The 18270-nt window shown below is 40.6% G+C and overlaps 1 pseudogene; it reads right to left on the bottom strand.

Moving 5' to 3' along the window:
- Positions 1-17939, bottom strand: part of LOC100394894 (SIN3-HDAC complex-associated factor pseudogene) — a 35487-nt pseudogene extending 17548 nt beyond the window's left edge.
- Positions 17940-18270: the final 331 nt, after the last annotated feature.

Raw genomic sequence — 18270 nt, 5'->3', positions numbered from 1 at the left:
TGCCACTGCACCCCAGCCTGGGCCACAGAGCAAAAGCCTGTTTTTGAAAAAAAAAATGAAAGATTACAATGTCTTCCAGGACTGGATTCTTTGGATATTCTTTCATGGTTTAGATACAGTGTCAACGTGAGAATCTTTAAAAACAAGCAAGAGAATCTTTAAAAAAAGAAAAAATGATCTCCAGCATTTTCATCACCAATGACCCCTTCTAATTTTTCCCCTTACATAAATCAGGCTTTAAGAGATATCTTATAAGTAAATAATATTTAATGATTAATAATAATTAATTTGAGACATACTATTGCAAAGTAGAGTTTCTGGTTAGGATAAAATATCTGGTTGGAATTAATATAATTTAGCTAAATGCAAAAAAGTCTTAATAAGCATTTCTTGAGAACTTACTATCTGCCAGGCACTACCCTAACTGCCTTCCCTGTACCAAATCAGGTGAGCCTCAGAAGCAACCTATGCAGTAGGTACTGTTATCACCCCTATTTTACCAATGAGGAAACCGAGGTTCAAGGGGGTTGAGTAAACTGGACAAGGTTTCACAGCTGGTGAATTGTGATGTTGAATTGAAATTCAGACAGTCTGGCTCCAGACTTTAAAATCTTAACTTTGTAATGCACAATTGACACTTAAATTAGACCTTGTGGTGATTTGAATGCAAGTGAATGCTTTCTGAAACAATGAAAATACACACAGACATCAATCACTACCTTTGGGGACACCCAAGTAGAAGCCTCTGTTCTAAAACTAGAATACTGATTTGTATCCTGAGCCCTGCATTGAGCAAATGTTACGTACTCCCCATCATTATTAGAGTGCCCAAAGATCGCTAAGACTTTATCAGATACAACCATGATATGCTAATTGGCAATACATAGAGATGGGGCAGTGCTACCCAGAGGGCTTGTAACCCAACCAGAATTTCATTTTTAAAAGCTGGGTCTATTAAAAGAGAAACACCTCATTCAATAGATTATTATCCTGCAAATATGTATTTAGGGACATTTGTTCTATTTACCTAATCGTGTCTAATGGCTACTTTGGATCTATGACAGCTGTATGTGTAAATATGGCTCTTAGAGCTTTCCCAGGGTATGCTACTGGTCCAATAGACCATGACAACTTCTTCAGAGAACAGGATTTCCTTGAAGCAGAAGCTGCAGAGTATCAAACAGGGCTCACAGTGCTTGAGGAGTTGCTTCTGAGGTCATTTCAGACTGCTCTCCTTAGAACTCCTTGTCAGAAATTATTAGGACATTTGGGTATGTACCACGAAGATCTGAATATCAATAAACATGAAAGCCAAACATTAATTAAAAAAAAAGAGAACAGGGTCAGCATGATTCTTCATGGGCAATAAACAGATAATAGGCAAGGAGAAGTCATTGCAAAAGAGTATGTGCAGCCAAACCAAATATATTAACGCAGCTATGACAACATGGGTTACTATATAGTAAAGGAGAAATTGCTGATCGTAGACAGAGGGAATACACATGTTATTCAAATATCTTCTAGCATATTGAGAAATGTTTAACTTCACTGGTGAAGCTCACCTCACTGTGACGTAACAGGAATGAATAATTGGCTCTCCTCAGCTGTGCCTATGGGAATATGGCATAGTTTACCAGACCCTGCACAACTCTTGTATTAGTTTTTCGTGGTTGCTGTAACAAAATATTATGAATTGGGTGGCTAAAAACAACAGAAATATATTCTATTGCAAATCTGGAGGCCAATAGTCTGAAATCAAGGTGTCCGCAGGGCCATCAACACTCCTTCTAAAACCAGAATGAGAGTCTGGATGTGGTGGCTCACACCTACAATCCCAGCACTTAGGGAGGCTGAGGTGGGCAGATCACTTGAGGTCAGGAGTTTGAGACCAGCCTGGCAAACATGGTGAAATCCCGTCTCTACTAAAAAATACAAAAATTAGCTGAGTGTGGTGGTGTGTGCCTATAGTCTTAGCTATTCAGGAGGCTAAGGTAGGAGAATCATTTGAACCTGGGAGGTGGAGGTTGCAGTGAGCTGAAGTCACACCACTGCACTTCAGCCTGGGCGATGGAGTGAGACTCCATCTTCAAAAAACAAAAAGCAACCAAAAAAACCCCCCTGTACTGGGGAATCCCTGTGGCCTCTTCCTAGCTTCTGATGACTTGGTGGCCACCTGTTGCCCTTCTTGGCTTGCAGGTGCACAGTTTAAGTCTCTCCTCCCTTTGTCCCATGTGATTGTCTGCATATATGTCTTCGCCTGACATTCTCTTCCCTGTCTTTCTCTTTTTCCTTCTGGTAAGGACAGCAGTCATATTAAACACCCACTCACATCCAGCAGGGTTTTATCTTAAGTAATTACATCTGCAGGGACCTATTTTCCAAATAAGGTCGCATTTTGAGGTACTGGGGGTTGAGCTTCTAACATATTTTTGGGGGAGCCATATGCAAGCTGAACAGCTCCCATCCCTTCAGTATCACTCTTCACTCTGCATCTGTGTGGTTGGTAGGTCTCTAGCCACCAACCTGTGCCTGCACCACCGCCCTGACTCTCACATAGGCCACCTGATACTATCATCTGTGTCATCTGTGCTATGTCTTGCTTCCCTAATTGTAAATTACCTAATTCTTTGGTAAAGAATTCTTACTGAAACTTACTTCTCACAAAGCACTGGAAACACTGATTTGCTATCAATAGCAACTTCTACTCTTAGAGCAACTTTATATTTAAAAAAAAATCCTTCACGTATACTATCTGGAATGCTTCTTTCAACCTCCCTGTGGGGTAGATTCGATTGATGGCATTGTCCTAATTTTCCGTCAAAGGGAAAAAAGATGCAGAGAGGTGATGTGACACGCCAAAATACTGAGACAGGTGGCTTGGATTCATCTCAGCACCTTTTATTTTAAAACGTCTCCTTCTTATTCTCTATAGTTTGATTTGTAATGAACCAAGAGTCCTTCTGGGAAAACAAAACAAAACAGAACAGAACAAAACAGAACCTCCTTACTGTCAAGGCAAAGTGCCCGCAGCCAGTGAGAGAGAGGTGGGAGGGGAGACTGGATGAATCTAAAGTCTGTCTTTTCTGTGAGTGCACGTGGGCTGGAAGAAAGTTACAAAACCACACAGCCTTCCTGCTCCCTCCATCAGGCCTTGCTTTTTCCCTCCAGCTTAGCAATGAAAAACCTTGACTTTTCTTAAAATTTTGACCCCACGATCTATTCCTGCATCTAAGAAGATGCCCGTTTCTCCTCCCCGCACCTTTTTTTTTAAAAAAATAAAAAGTATCCAGTGGAAACTCCTTCAGTATCCTTCCACGTACCTGAAGAAAAAGGCTAGAAGTGGGGAGGAGAGGAGAAAGGGTATGAGGGAGGGTAGAAGTTAGTGGCTTCCGACTAGGGGGTCAGCTGAATAGGGCTGCGTCAGCTGGAAAGACTGTGCAGCCTCTTTGTGCACAAGCCTGGAGGGTCCCCGGCCACAGGGAGCCATGCGCGGGGGTAGGAGGCAGCCTGCTCTGAGCAGGAAGGTGGCAGAGGAAGGAGACCCCATTTGAGAAGAGGCTCTCACACTATGAAAGCTTGCTGTGGACACTTCTTTTCATTTCTTTCTGTCTTAATGGGATTCATGGAAGAGAGCTTGGAAAATCATAATTAGCTTGGAGAAGATAAAGAGGGTGAGGAGACTGATGGAGATGGAGAATGAGATAGGGAGGGAGAGAAAGAGGGAAGGAGGAGACAGAGAGAGAGAGAGAGAGAGAGAGAGAGAGAGAGAGAGAGAGAGAGAGAACCAGCACACTGAATAAAAGACACAGATAGATTTTTGAAGTTTTTTTTGTGTCTCTATCTCCTCCAGTTCTTCTCTGAAATTAGTTATTTCTTGTCTTCTGCTAGGTTTTGAGTTTTTTTGATCTTGCTCCTCTAGCTCTTTCAATTTTGACGATAGGGTGTCAATTTTGGAATCTTCTCTGAAATTAGTTATTTCTTGTCTTCTGCTAGGTTTTGAGTTTTTTTGACCTTGCTCCTCTAGTTCTTTCAATTTTGACGATAGGGTGTCAATTTTGGATCTCTCCACTCTTCTCATGTGGGCACTTATTGCCATATATTTTCCTCTAGAGACTGCTTTAAATGTGTCCCAGAGATTCTGGTATGTTGTGTCTTTGTTTTCGTTGGTTTCAAAGAACTTTTTTATTTCTGCCTTCATTTCATTGTTTATCCAGTCAACATTCAAGAGCCAGTTGTTCAGTGGAGATAGGGACACGAAAAATCCTTCAAAAAATCAATAAATTCAGGAGCTGGTTTTTTGAAAAGATCAACAAAATAGACCACTAGCCAGATTAATTAAAAAAAAAAAAGAATAACCAAATACATGCAATAAAAAACGTTAAAGGGGAAATCACCACAGATCCCACAGAAATTCAAACCATCATCAGAGAATATTACAAACAACTCTATGCACATAAACGAGTAAACCTGGAAGAAATGGATAAATTCCTGGACACTTGCATCCTCCCAAGCCTAAACCAGGAAGAAGTCGAAACCCTGAATAGACCAATAACAAGATCTGAAGTTGAGACAGCAATTAAGAGCCTACCACACAAAAAAAGCCCGGGTCCAGATGGGTTCACAGCCAAATTCTACCAGACACACAAAGAGGAACTGTTACCATACCTCCTGAAACTATTCCAAATAATCCAAAAAGAGGGAATCCTTCCCAAATCATTTTGTGAGACCAACATCATTCTGATACCAAAACCCGGCAGAGACTCAACAAGAAAAGAAAACTTCAGGCCAATATCCATGATGAACGTAGACACAAAAATCTACAAAATACTGGTAACCTGATTGCAACAGCACATCAAAAAGCTTATCCACCATGATTAAGTAGGATTCATCCCGGGGACACAAGGCTGGTTCAACATACCCAAGTCTATAAACGTAATTCACCACATAAACAGAACCGATAACAAAAACCACATGATTATCTCAATTGATGCAGAGAAGGCCTTTGACAAAATTCAATGGCCCTTTATGCTAAAAACCCTCAATAAACTCACTATTGATGGAATGTATCTCAAAATAATAAAAGCTATTTATGACAAACCAACAGCCAATATCATACTGAATGGGCAAAAACTGGAAGCATTCCCTTTGATATCTGGCACTAGACAAGGATGCCCTCTCTCACTACTCCTATTCAATATAGTACTGGAAGTTCTAGCCATAGCAATCGGGCAAGAAAAAGAAATAAAGGGTATTCAAATAGGAAAGGAGGAAGTCAAATTGTCTCTATTTGCATGATTATATATCTAGAAGACCCCATTGTCTCAGCCCAAAACTCCTGAAACTGATAAGCAACTTCAGCAAAGTCTCAGGATACAAAATCAGTGTGCAAAAATCACAAGCATTCCTATACACCAATAACAGACTGAAAGAGAGCCAAATCAAGAACGAAGTGCCACTCACAATTGCTACAAAGAGAATAAAATACCTAGGAATACAACTAACAAGGAATATAAAGGACCTCTTCAAGGAGAACTACAAACCACTGCTCAATGAAATAAGAGAGGACACAAACAGATAGAGAAACATTCCATGTTAATGGTTAGGAAGAATCAATATCGTGAAAATGGCCATACTGCCCAAAGTAATATACAGATTCAACGCTATCCTCATCAAGCTGCCAATGACCTTCTTCACAGAATTGGAAAAAACCACCTTAAACTTTATATGGAACCAAAAGTGAGCCCGCATAGCCAAGTCAATTCTAAGTAAAAAGAACACAGCGGGAGGCATCACATGACTGGACCTCAAACTATACTACAAGGCTACAGTAATCAAAACAGCATGGTACTGGTACCAAAACAGAGATATAGACCAATGGAACAGAACAGAGACATCGGAGGCAACACAACATATCTACAACCATACAATCTTTGATAAACCTGACAAAAACAAGCAACGGGGAAAGGATTCCCTGTTTAATAAATGGTGTTGGGAAAACTGGCTAGCTATGTGCAGAAAGCAGAAACTGGACCCCTTCCTGACACCTTACACTAAAATTAACTCCAGATGGATTAAGGACTTAAATATAAACCCTAACACCATAAAAACCCTAGAAAAAAATCTAGGCAAAACCATTCAGAACATAGGAGTAGGCAAGGACTTCATGAACAAAATACCAAAAGCATTGGCAACAAAAGCCAAAATAGGCAAATGGGACCTCATCAAACTCCACAGCTTCTGCATGGCAAAAGAAACAGTCATTAGAGTGAATTGCCAACCAACAGAATGGGAAAAAATATTTGCAGTTTACTTATCTGACAAAGGGCTGATACACAGAATATACAAAGAACTCAAACAGATTTACAGGAAAAAAACAAACAAGCCCATTCAAAAGTGGGCAAAGGATATGAACAGACACTTTACAAAAGAAGACATACATGAAGCCAACAAACATATGAAAAAATGCTCATCATCACTGGTCATTAGAGAAATGCAAATCAAAACTACATTGAGATACCATCTCATGCCAGTTAGAATGGCGATCATTAAAAAATCTGGAGACAACATATGCTGGAGAGGATGTGGTGAAATAGGAACACTTTTACACTGTTGGTGGGAGTGTAAACTAGTTCAACCATTGTGGAAGACAGTGCGGTGATTCCTCAAGGACCTAGAAATAGAAATTCCATTTGACCCAGCAATCCCATTACTTGATATATATTCAAAGTATTATAAATCATTCTACTGTAAGGACACATGCACACTAATGTTCATTGCAGCACTGTTTACAATAGCAAAGACCTGGAACCAACCCAAATGCCCATTGATGATAGACTGGACAGGGAAAATGTGGCACATATACACCATGGAATATTATGCAGCCATCAAAAATGATGAGTTCGTGTCCTTTGTAAGGACATGGAAGAACCTGGAGAACATCATTCTCAGCAAACTGACACAAGAACAGAAAATGAAATACCACATGTTCTCACTCATAGGCGGGTGTTGAACAATGAGAAAACATGGACACAGGGAGGGGAGCACTACACACTGGGGTCTGTTGGGGGGAATAGGGGAGGGACAGCAGGAGGTGGAGAGTTGGGAAGAGATAGCATGGGAAGAAATGCCAGATATAGGTGAAGGGGAGGAAGGCAGCAAATCACACTGCCACGTGTGTACCTATGCAACTATCTTGCATGTTCTTCACATGTACCCCAAAACCTAAAATGCAATATAAAAAAATGAAAAAAAGACATAGATAGATAGTACTAAGGAGAAAAACTTAGCATATTTTCTTTGACCATGGCAAGCTGCTAGTTACAACAGGAGGTGATGCTTGCTACTGTGAATGGATGTATTGTAATCAGGCTTTTATATGTGAATTCTTTCCTTGATACTTTTGCTTTCAGACTTTCTTTTTATTCCTATAGGATGAGCACCACCTACCAGGCACCAGGAAGGTGGTTTCACAATAAACTGAGAGAAGAGAAGAGAAGGGGGGAGAGTGAGGAGATGGTACCAATGTTAGTGGAACAACCTAGGTTGAAAGGGACTCAATGTTTAGACATACAATCTTTGCATAAATGAGGAATGAAAATTTGGGGGCAGATTCTTTAAGACTGTATGACAAGCTAAGCTGGTGGTTTGGGCTCTTAGAAGAATGCTAAAACCCTAAATGAAAAGCCAAGCAGAAGATCAAGGTTTGCATGCAGGCTATTTGTATCTGCTCTACATACCCACCCTCCCCTCATGCATATGTGCTCTCTGTGACACACACACACACGCGTGCCCACACGCGCACACACACATACACACACCAGTCTTTTCTCACGCTCCTAGACCTGCAGTTTAGCCAGAATCTAAGGACTGGAGCTCTGAGCAGGGGCAGGGCTACCTCCACTGCCCTAGTTCATCTGTGATCCAACGATCCTCATTCACACGTGAACTAGGGGATCTTAAAAAGAAATCAGAAGTCTTGAGGGTTCCAGAGCCTCAGGACTCTAAAAGCAGTGGGGGATTCAGGCCATGTGTCCGTGTAGTGCTATGATAAAATAGACCAAGGGTAATGAAAGGTTATTAGTCTGGAGTAAAGGTTGAAGGTTGGAACTCAGGAGGCCTGAGTGCAACCCATACCTCTTCTCTAAGCAAAATGCTGTCTTCTGTATCAGTTTTCCCTTCTGCAAGGAAACGTATTCCCCTGTGTTTTAGGCCAGTGTTTCTCAAACTGTAATGAGCATACAAGGCACCTGGGATAATGCTAATGGGAAGATTCTGATTCAGCAGTTCTGGGGTAGACCTTGGGGATCTACATTTATACTAAGACCCCGAGCTGCTGGTGACCTACATAACACCTTTGCCTGAATTAGAAAAAGGTATCTCCCTCTGGGCAGATGCAGCCCTGTGGGTGCCTTTGTAAAAGGAATTCTTTCCCTGTGCAGCTTCACTAGTGACGTGCAGGATGTCTTTCAGCCCCTGCATTCTTAGGACAGTGCCTTTGAGCAGTGCACAAATTGCACATCTGGGCATGGCAGTCCTGACCACATAGCCAGATGTCTCCTGGACCACTGTGAAGACAGCCTTGCTTCTGGTCCTTCTGAGATGCCCTGCTACTCTCCTTCTTTCACAGCACAGCTCAGCCAAGCCTATCAAGGCATTTTTTCTAACTCTCATTCTTTTAGAAATACCTGTTTTGCTTTGTTTTTCAGAGACTGCCAGAATGACATGTAGGAATGAACTTACTGCTTCTCTACTTAAAGAAGAGAGCTTGGCCCTTGGTTCCTCACCCTCTAACACACCCCGATTCAGCCTAGAGCTCTCTGTAGGGGCTACCTGGCTGTTCCCCTCCACTGCATCTCCTGGAGTCCTTGCCTCTGGGGTTTTATATCTCACATCATTTATTTAATTCAGGATCGAAACAACGAAGCTCCTGTACCTAGTCTCAGTACGTGGTTATTATGTGGTTTTTCTCAAATCTTTTGTTTTTCATCAAATAAAGGAGGGGTACCTCCTTTACAGGGGATCAGACATAAAGGCAAATAGCCAATTGCTTGAGCTTTCACTAATCTCGGTGTTTACCTTGGATGGCAGCATTCAGCGAAGTGTCCAGCTCTGAAAGGTTTTCTTAGCCACACCCCTGCCTGGGCTGCCTTGTTCTGTCCTGTCTATCACTGGGGAGAAATTTAAAAATATGTGTTTGTCTCCCCAGTGTTGCCAAATTCTTTCTTTTATAGGAGCTTAAGGTCAAGGTTGGGAGAACAATGGACCCAGTTAGGAGAAGCACCCACAGCAAAACTTTGAGATCAGCTGTCCTGGGCTTTTTTCGAAGGGTTTGGTGCTGGTTATTCACATATCTCTTGAAAAGAAACTTTCTGCCAAGGACAGAAAATTCTGATTTCTCTAAGTAGCAGATTGAAAGGCGCAACAAAGTGGCTTAGGAAGATCACTGTGCTGAATCTGGAGATTAAGTTCTATTAACTCTGGCTACTTGCTTGAATTTTCTGTTATATCTATACAATGATAAAAGAGAATTAAAAACTTGAAAAGTCCCTTCCAGTTACAAAGTTGTAAGACCCTCTGAAATTTGGTGGCTTTAACAATGTATTTTCTGTTAAGCTGAATTTATGGGGTTAAAAGAAACCCTGCATTTTGAAACAATGGACTAATTTATAATCTAATTTATTTAACTAAGGATATCTTTGTAAAAGTTAGTTACATTGTACTTTAGTCCAGAAATAATGAATCTGGGGCTTTAAGGAGTTTTAATTTCATTGCTATTTGGCCCCTAAGTTTAGAAGTTGAACTTCTACCAATAATAAAGGGCATAGCGCTGGAGTATGTTATATGAACAATTGTGCTTGACTCAAAGTGATCAAGTTATTTTTAATTTAGTTTTCATATTGGAAACAAGTCAGTAATTTGAATAAGATTTGAATGTGTATAAATCAAACTCACGTAAATAAAAAAGATCTCTCACAAAATAAAGATCAAAACCAAATAAGAAAAAATATTAACAGACTGGACTGCACACAGAAAGAAAAATACAAATGGTTCTTGAACACATGAATAGATGTTCAATTTTGCTTGTCATGAGATAAATGCAAAATAAAACTATCCTAGGTTACCACTTATCACCTATAAGGTTAGCAAGGATCAGAAAGTTTGATAACACAACCTAAATTTTCTACCAATAAGAGTATGTTTACATAAATTATGATACATCAATACAATGAAATAACATTCAGATGTAAACAAAAAAGTAAAAAATAAAAACCACCCCAAAATAAGAAAGCTTTTCTATGTGCTTATACAGGAAAGTTTTCAACTAGGTTGAAACGTAGGACAAGAAAGCAATGGTGTGTACTGCGTGTCATCTTTTGTTTGGTTTGCCTAAATAGTTGGCACGGGTTACTTCTTTAGTGACATGTGATACGTCTGTTTTCTCTCTGGCTTCTTGCTGAGGGTGGTACATGTTATCAATCAGGATGTACTTCACAGTGAAATGAGATGCAGGCACAACGAGGAAGGCTGCTCTCCGGTGTACTGGACATTTGTGTATTTCTTTCTTTGAAGGAGATCCTCCTTTCTTTTTTTCCTCCATGTCTGCTGCAGCAGGTGGTATAGACTAGAGCCCCTTTCAGTGCTACTCTGATGCTTGGTTAGTCCCTCCCTCCCACTGCTTTTAGAGCGCAGTTACCTCTTAGGCATAGAGGATGCTCAGAGGGATGGAAGAGGGGTTGGGGATGGGAAGAGCTAACCTGGCACAGTTATTCCAGGAAGAGCTTCAGAACTAGATTCCAGTGAAAGGGGCATAGAGGTATTGCAAGAAAAATACATATCACTGATGGAAACACAGGGAAATATAGCACAAGGAAACCGTGAGCCAATTTTCAGAACTTCCTGAATCAATTGAAATCAGGAAAATAGTTAATTCTCTTTCGTTACATGCCCTGATAATCACTCCCAATGGCTCACGATTTATCTTCCTATTTTCCCCAAGCGTGGAACTTCTCCAATTCTCTCTAGGAAGTGGTTGCATTTGCTTCTGGTATTTTGTTTTGTTTGACGTCAGGAGTTCAAGACCAGCCTGGTCAACATGGCAAAACCCCATCTCTACTAAAAATACAAAAATTAGCTGGGCATAGTGGCATGCGCTTGTAGTCTCAGCTACTCAGGAGGCTGAGGCAGGAGAATTGCTTGAACCCAGGAGGCGGAGGTTGCAGTGAGCCAAGATTGTGCACTATGCTCCAGACTGGGTGACAGAGTGAGACTCTGTCTCAAAAAAAAAAATCTATCTATTTTTCTGTCTATCTATCTATTGAAATTTATTATGAAGAATTGGCTCAAGCAATTGTGGAGGCTGAGAAGTCTCTTGATATGCCATCTGTCTATGAGCTGACAACCCAGGAAACCCAGGGGCATTGTTCCAATTCAAGCTCAAAGGCTTCAGAACCAGGGGAGCCAATGGGGCCAATTCCATTCTGAGTCGTAAGGCCCAAGTAACCAGCAGTGCTGATGTTGGAGGTAGGAGAAGATGGATGCCCCGGCTCAAAAAGACAGCAAATTCGCTCTGCCTCTGCCTTTTTGTTCAATCCTCGACACTTTGGTGAGGGTGCATCTTCTTAACTCACTCTATTGATTCAAATGCTAACCTCTTCCATAAATACCCTCAGGGACACAACCAGGAATAATGTTTTACCAGTTATCTGGACATGTCATGGCCCAGTTGAGTTCATACATGAAATTGACCATCACTGGGAGATTCAAAGTCATTCATTCACACAGTCGCTTGGCAAAGCCCTTACTTAGCTTCTGTTACACTGTAAGCTCTTGTTAGACCACAAGGGGTATATAAAAGAAGGAGCATATGGGATTTCTACCCACCATGTGTTTCAAGCTGTGATAAAAGCAAGATACTCACAAAAGAAAGAAACACAAGGTAATACAGGAGATGTGATTATAAAACTGGTTTATTAAAAGAAATTCTAGCACGTAGAAGCTCGCAGAGTCACCAAGTATGGTTTTCACGTTGGCGGATGAAGTCCCAGAGGTTAAATGACGAGTCTGGAGTTGGAATCAGAGCTGATGCTCGAGTCCAAGTCTTCCGTCGTGTTCTTCTAGGGTACTGCTATCTCCCTACCCTATGCTAACCACCTTCCCTTTAACAAATACTCTGTTTACATTGGTGGCGTCATATTCTATGAAGTTAATCTAAGGCAGAATTATGGCTAACTGAAACTTTTAACAAGTGCATGAGAACTTGTACATGTGTTATTTATGGCAGCTTATATGTAATTTAAAAATATTGCAGCCACAGTTACTTCATAATCACAGGTGTGGTGTCCAATGTAATTAGGGTGGACCAAGGACCAGAGAGAGAGGTTTGGACTTCTGACACCCAGGGTAATCTCTCACCACAACTCCTTGCATGGGGCAACCCTTTTTCTGGCTCCTAAGGGCCATGTTCAAGCACTACGAGTGGTTATGTATCTTGACATAACCTCTCAAAAGTGCAACCACTTCTGAGATGAATGCATCATCAAGAAGATCCTCTTCCCCAAGGGAGCTTCGGAAATATACATGTCTTTTAGAGTAAGAGAGCAGAAGCAACGAGGACCAATGCCCTCCTGAAGGTCCCAGTCCTTAGAATCCGCAGCCCTTCTCTGATCTTCAGAGAGCTCCTGTTATTTCTTGATAGAATTTCCAGTGACTCTTGGCCTTTCAGACATTAACAACCCCAAACACTGACATACAGGAAGAAAGTGGTGTTTGGAGATCCTACATGGCTCCAGCTGTGACTGGATCCTACATGGCTCGAGGTGAGCTGATGACACAGCTCTTAGAGGACACCCCCTGTGCCTGTGTCCTGCATACATATGGGGAAACTTCTACCATCCACTAACACCTCGACAGGACACCTCAGGGCTTCACTTGTGGGATCTTATAGCAGATAATTATGTAGATAAAAACATGGTTGTATTTCTGCTCCCTAACTGAGGAGAGAGAGACACAGATATAAAATATTTATGTGTGACTGTTTCTATTTTCCTTGACAGGGAGCGCAATATTTAAAAATGTGATCATAGCTTTGTAATAAATAAGATAAAAGGAGCAAAAACACAACTAAATATGGTTTATCACAGAAGTGTTGGAACTGTTTAACATTAAAAGATTCTCCCATGAAATTGACCATAGTAGCATATTGAACAAGACAAAAGAACATATAATTATTTTTATAGAGTCTGATAAAACCTTTGGTAAAACTTGACATCATACATGATTAAAGCCAACACAAAATCAAATTTTTTTTTTCCAATTATGAGTGAAAAGTAATTTGATAAAATATTTTAAACAAAATGTCAAAGCAAACATCATAATGAATGGCCAAACAGTTAAAGTATTTCTGTATAATTGGAAACAAGTCAAGGATATTCCCCGCTGCTACTTTTATTAATCATTTTACTGAAGGTCCTACCAACTTAATGAGATAAAGAGTATAAATAAAGGGCATATAGGCTGGAAAGGAATAAATAAAATTGTCAATGCAGACTATATCCAAAACTTTCAAGCAACTCCTACAAACTGTGAGAAAGAATAATCATTATTGAACATTTTATCAATTGTCCCCAAATGCACAGCATTCTGTGCACCAGCAACACAGAAGTAGAAAAATGTAATTTGAAAAAATATACCATTTAGAAGCATAACAAAAAAATAAGGTACCTGGGAATAAGTTTAACAAAAGATGTTTTAAAATCTTATGGAGAAGAGGATAAAATGTTATGTAAGGAAATAAGTAAAATGCAAGTAAATTAAGCAAAAATGATAATTCTCCCCTAAACAAATCCCTCTTTTTAAAGTTATTTTATTTTATGTTTTTATTTCCATAGGTTATTGGAGAATAGGTGGTATTTGGTTATGTAAGTTTTTACTGGTGATTATGAGAATATGGTACACCCGTCACCTGAGCAGTATACGCTGACCCCAATTTGTAGTCTTGTATCCCTCATCCACTCCCCACCCTTTCTCCACCGAGTCCCCAAAGTCCATTGTGTCATCCTTATGCCTTTGCATCCTTGTAGCTTAGCTCCCACTTATGAGTGAGAACATACAATGTTTGATTTGCCGTTCTTGAGTTACCTCACTTAGAATAATAGTCTCCAATCCCATCCAGGTTGCCCTGAATGCCATTAACTCATTTCTTTTTATGGCTGAGTAGAATTCCATCATATATATACCATAGTTTATCCACTTGTTGATTGATGGGCATTTGGGTTTGTTCCACATTTTTACAGTTGCGAATTGTGCTGCTATAAACATGGGTGTGCAACAAAGCATTTTTGTGTAATGACTTCTTGTCCTCTGGGTGGATACCCTGGAGTGGGATTGCTGGGTCAAATGGCAGTTTTACCTTTAATTCTTTAAGGAATCTCCACGCTGTTTTCCATAGTGGTTATACTAGTTTAAATTCCCACCAGCAGTGTAGAAGTGTTCCCTGTTCTCCATATCCATGCCAACACCTAATATATTTTTTTTTATTATGGCCGTTCTTGCAGGAGTCAGGTGGTATCGCATTGTGGTTTTGATTTGCACCCAAATGCAATGTAATTGCATCGAAGCTTCTGTTGAGGGTTGTATGGGATATTCCTGAAAGATAACGTAAAGTCCCAGCTCCCAGGATCTGTGAATGTGACCTTATTTGGACATAGAGTCTTCACAGATGTAATCAAGTTAAGATGAGGTGACATTGGATTCCACCCTAATATTCATAGGAAGGCCACATGAAGACATAGAGATACACAGGGAAGAAGGCTGGGTGATGCTGGATGTGTGATGATGCATGCAGAGATTGGAATGATGCAGCTACAAGCCCAAGAATGCCAACCATTGCTAGAAGCCACCCGAAGCTCAGGGAGAAGCATGGAACAGAGTCCCTGCTCCATGCCCCCAGAAGGAACCAACCCTGCTGATATACCTTTTTGGACTTCTGGCCTCTAGAAGTGTGAAAGAACACTCTTCTGTATTATTTTTTAAAATTTCTAATAAGACTGGCTTTATTCAATGCCCTAGTAAAAGTTTTGATGATAAGTAGCCAACAGAATAAAAAAGTACAAAATAGGACTGTAGATTTCTAATATATCAATACAAAGTGCATGATCATGACTTCATCTAAAAAAAAAATCACAAAAACAAAAACAAACAAAAACTAACTATAAAACTGCAGGGTGCCCATAAAAGCTGGCTTACTCCTTATTGTTATACTATCTGATTTTTAAAATGGAGTCTAAAAAACAAGCATGGAGTCTCTCCCTTTGCTACCTCCTTCATATTGATATTTGATGAAGATCTTAATGTATGTGAAACTTTTAAAGCAGAATCAAACTATCTCTTGGGGAAATGGCAAGTCTTTAGGACAGGCGAGACCCTGCAGGAATAGTACGAAAGTGTGACCACATGGTAGAGAACACACTCTGTTAAAAATGTTAAGCTATCTGAAAAATAAAATGTGCAAGTCTTCAGGATGGCACAAAACAAAGGTTAATGCTTCTTGGGGCACATCTCCTGGAGGGCTTGCTGAGTGTGTAAATAATTGACTTTTTTTGTGTTACATGATGTTAATGATTTTGTTGAAAATCTGCACAACTCAGTTTCAGCTCTGGATTACTTCAGTTGACCTTTGTGAAGGTTTTTATCTGTGTAGAGTGGGTGTTTGACTTGTTTTAGCCTATTAGGTTATTTTCTTTCACTCTGTATTAAAAGCAATGAGGTCTGTGTTCATGTTAAGTGGGTTGGTTTTGGCTTGGCTTCCTTTAGTCAGGCTTTCTGACCATTGAGATATCCTGAACTTACAGCTCTTCAATCCTAAGGTGCTCATGAAAAGCGTCTCACTTGAACCCCTGAAGGAGGTAGCACAAGATGCAACATAGACAGTGAAGTTACCTCTCTGTTTATTGAGAAATTACTATCTCCTCCAAGGTATTTGCAACAGAAAGCTCAGTCTGCCCTGCTTTATAATCAGTAGTACAGGTTTGAATCGTCAGAACCTTGGCAAGATCTTAATATTTTAAAGTTAACTAACAACTACTTCTAGGGGCAAGTCCATATGACTAAGTTACGACAAATTTATTATCATGAGGGAAAACAACTGTAGCCAGCCATCTTAAAAAATGCTCCAAACTGGATCACAAGGTCAAGAGATCAAGATCATCCTGGCCAACACGGCGAAACACTGTCTCTACTAAAAAAAACAAAAAAAAAACAAAAAAAAAAACAAAACTTATCTGGGCATGGTGGTGCACGCCTGTAGTCTCAGCTACTTGTGAGGCTGAGGCAGGAGAATCGCTTGAACCTGGGAGGCGGAGGTTGGAGTGAGCTGAGATTGTGCCACTGCACTCCAGCCTGGTGACAGAGCAAGACTCTGAAAAAAAAAAAAAAGCCCCAACCACTACTTGTCAATACAAAAGACTAAAAACTACATTTCCTCTGAAACTCCCCTAGTTTCATTCATTGGAAGGGGATTTTAAAAAAAAGACTTCAGGAGTACTGTACAACAGCAGACAGCTTTCCTGTGAAATACTCAGCATCTTAAACATTATGTGCTGTTTTTGTTTTTTTTTTTTAAGCTAGATACTGGCTTCAAAGTTTGTGGGACTAGGAGAAAATCAACCCATTCGAAACTATTCTACAAGTTGTCTTTTGGCAGAATAGCAGGCATATTAAAAATAGGAGGGTCAATTTGTTGTCTTGCGGTCTTTTCAAAATTTAGATGTGGTTTTTTTTTTTTTGTTCCCCTTCTGCATGAAAACCTGTTTCCACTCCTGAGTGGTGATGGGCAGAGGTTCTGGCCCCTGCTCCTTTGGCCTTTTGGCAGCTGCTTGCTTGCTTGCCTTCCTTCCTTCCTCCCTCCCTCCCTCCCTCCCTCCCTCCCTCTCTCTCTCTTTCTCTCTTTCTTTTCTTTCCTTTCCTTTCCCTTTCTCTTTCTTTCTTTCTTTCTTTCTTTCTTTCTTTCTTTCTTTCTTTCTTTCTTTTTTTCTTTCTTTCTTTCTTTCTTTCTTTTCTTTCTTTCTCTTACTCTATCACCAAGGCTGCAGTGCAGTGGCTGGATCTTGGCTCACTGCAACCTCCGCCTCCTGGGTTCAAGTCATTTTCCTGCCTCAGCCTCCCAAGTAGCTGGGATTACAGGCATCTGCCACCACATCCAGATAATTTTTGTGTTTTTGGTAGAGACTGGTTTCACCATGTTGGTCAGGCTGGTCTCGAATTCCTGACCTTTGGTGATCTGCCCGCTTTGGCCTCCCAAAGTGCTGGGATTACAGGTGTGAGCGACTGCGCCCGGCCCAGCTGCTTTCTCATGACTGCAGCAAGGCTTGAAGAGATGTGTGTCAATGAGAACTTCCCCAAATCAGACTTTATAGATGACCCTACAACATATCTTCTGTCTTTTCCAGTATGTGAACTCTAAAAAGGAAAAAGAAAACTAGAGTTCTGTTAGAAGCAGAAGCCATCTCTGTATCTGAGCCATCATGTGACTGGTTACTGTAACAAGGAGATTGAGCTGGGGAGGTATTTGAGATGGTATTGTGAGCATCAGAATTCTGACATTCAGATTCCTTCTGTGGTTTACTGCTTTTTATCCTGTTTCCAGATAGAGTTTTCACTTTCTTTGCTTTCTGTGTACTCTTTAGACTGGATCCAGCCCTTGTATCTGCCACATGATTCCAGTTTTGTTTTTTTAATTCTGCTGGCAACTTCTTCCATCTTTTTACAAGCAGGATACTGGCATTGCAGATGTCTCCCGATCAAACCTCATGCAATCCAAAGCAGGTCTGGAAGTCCTTTTCACAGTGTTTACTGTCAGTGAATTGAGAACTGGAGGACTTAGCTCTGCAAATACAGCAGCCCTCTGTACTTTGGTACATCTTTGGCTTATGAAAACCAAACATCTTTTCTTCTGGGCAATAGTCTTCCAAAAGCAGTCTTTCCACATGCAATAACGTCCTTGAGGTGTGGAATGCACGCCGGGCCAGCCCCGCCTCAAGCACCCCCCCCTCCTCAACGGGGTTGTCTAGCCAAATTTCTGTAGTTTTCAAGCCACCCAGTTTGTGATGCTTTATTGCAGTCATCCTGGGAAACTAGTACAGGCTCCAAACTTGACAAGATAATTATAAAATCCTATTGAAGAATAAAAGACCAAAAATAAGAGGGGAAAGTGGAGGGGAACTTGTTCTATCAAATATCAAGTCTTGCTGCAAAGCTATGGTTATTGGAACAGTT

This window comes from Callithrix jacchus, chromosome 13, assembly GCF_049354715.1.
Source record: "Callithrix jacchus isolate 240 chromosome 13, calJac240_pri, whole genome shotgun sequence".
Lineage (NCBI taxonomy): Eukaryota > Metazoa > Chordata > Mammalia > Primates > Cebidae > Callithrix > Callithrix jacchus.
This window is presented reverse-complemented; position numbering and strand designations above follow the sequence as displayed.